The sequence below is a fragment of the Anser cygnoides genome, chromosome 13 (genome assembly GCF_040182565.1).
Source record: "Anser cygnoides isolate HZ-2024a breed goose chromosome 13, Taihu_goose_T2T_genome, whole genome shotgun sequence".
NCBI classification, from domain to species: Eukaryota; Metazoa; Chordata; class Aves; order Anseriformes; family Anatidae; genus Anser; species Anser cygnoides.
In genome coordinates this window covers 18,222,995-18,224,929 of record NC_089885.1, presented here as the reverse complement: position 1 = coordinate 18,224,929, position 1,935 = coordinate 18,222,995, and the positions used below count along the sequence as shown (strand labels likewise).

Here is a 1,935-nt window from a genome sequence, read left to right as displayed (position 1 = left end):
CAACTCCGTTGTCTATGTTGTTGATAAAGATGTTTGTTACGCATACTGCATGCATTAGTGTAAATCCACCTCAGCTGGGCCAGCTCCTGGGAGGGGGAAGCCCTAATACCCTCTTGATATTCGGTATCTAATACTCAGGTGTTTCCATACTAACCAACCTCTCACCAACCCTTGTGTCCTTCCTGCAAAAATGTTGTGTCATCCTAATCGTTCACCAAGATACAAGTCTGCAAGGTCTTGCTAGCACATTCCTCACCCACAAGAACTGGCACATTACATTCAGGTTCCTTTCTACTGACCCCGGTTCCACCCCTACCCCCCTTCATACCTTGTTTAAAGCTCTATCAATGAAGCCAACCCCCAACCTAAACCCCTCTTATGCTGGTGGAAAAAGCTATTCACGTCTGTTGTAAACAGGCTTGGTCTCATGTAAATTGACCCAAGGTCAAAAAACCCAAACACCTGCCAGTGACACTAGGCTCGGTGCCAAGTATTATTCTGCTGGCTCATCATGCTCACTTCAGCAGCACATATACTAAAATTGGAACAATACAGACAGGATTAGCATGGCCACTACGCAAGGATGACATGCAAATTCGTGAAGTGTTCCATATTTTTTTCCATCTCTGGTGAGGCCGCACCTCGAGTACTGTGTTCAGTTTTGGGCCCCTCACTACAAGGACATCGAGGTGCTTGAGCAAGTCCAGAGAAGGGCAACGAAACTGGTCAGGGGTCTAGAGAACAAGTCTTACAAGGAGCAGCTGAGGGAGCTGAGATTGTTCAGCCTGGAGAAGAGAAGGCTCAGGGGCAACCTTATCGCTCTCTATAGGTACCTTAAAGGAGGCTTTAGTGAGGTGGGAATTGGTCTATTCTCCCAAGTGCCTGGTGACAGGATGAGGGGGAATGAGCTAAAGTTGCACCAGGGGAGGTTTAGGTTGGATATTAGGAAGAACTTCTTTACCAAAAGATTTGTTAGGCATTGGAATAGGCTGCCCAGGGAAGTGGTTGAAAAGACGTTTAGATGTAGAGCTTAGTGATATAGTTTAGTGGAGGACTTAGTGTTAGGTCAGAGGTTGGACTAGCTGATCTTGGAGGTCTCTTCCAATCTAGATGAATCCATGATTCTGTGTCCAGTCCCTCATTATTTCCTATAATTGGAAGAATAGAGGAGAACACAACTTGTGCTCCCGAACCCTTGGCTAGTCTCCCCAAGGCTCTGAAGTCCTTCTTCATAGTACTTAGAGGAGTTCTTCCTATTTCATCACTGCCTACTTGAAACAACAGAAGAGGGTAGTAATTCTAGGGCCATACTAGTGAAGGAAGTTTCTTTCTTACATCCTTAACCTGGGCCCCCAGGAGGCACTAGACCTCCCTCTGTAGCGTGTCTGGTCTGCATATTGGGCCTTCCGCTCCCTTCAGTAGTTAGTCACCAATAACAACGGCCATCTTTTATTCTTTACTGAGGAGGTTTTAATGCAGCGGGTAGCTTGGTTGGACTTCTCTGACACCTCCAAGTAGGAAGAACCATCACTATCACCATTGTCCAGTTGTCCTTGCACAGCAGTGTACCTGTTTTGCAGGGGCAGCTGGGGAGCTAGGGGAGTCACCGCGTGGGTGCACCTGCTACACTTGGAACACCTAGCAGGGACCTTTTACCATTGCTCTCTGTCCTCCAATTCATCACCATCGTTATTAGGGGGAGGAGAGGAAAGGGGGTTCACCACAGCAGAACTCTTGTCTGCCTGCTGTTCCCCAGCTATTAGCTGCTCCCAAGGCAGTAGGGACTGATGTGTTTCTCATGGAGCCTCTGCCAGCTGCCTAAGCCTCAGGGCTGGTAGGGACTGACTCGATCTATCTCCCTCTCACTCTCCCTAATGCTCCTCAGCCTCTCCACCTCTTCTTTAGGGTCAACCACAATGCTGAGTAAATCATTCA

The 1,935-nt window shown here is 47.9% G+C and overlaps 1 non-coding gene across 1 annotated transcript; it reads left to right on the top strand.

Moving 5' to 3' along the window:
* Window positions 1-511: 511 nt before the first annotated feature.
* On the top strand, window positions 512-618 carry LOC125184962 (U6 spliceosomal RNA). The gene has a single exon (XR_007169677.2). It is a non-coding gene; the product is annotated as a U6 spliceosomal RNA (small nuclear RNA).
* Window positions 619-1,935: the final 1,317 nt, after the last annotated feature.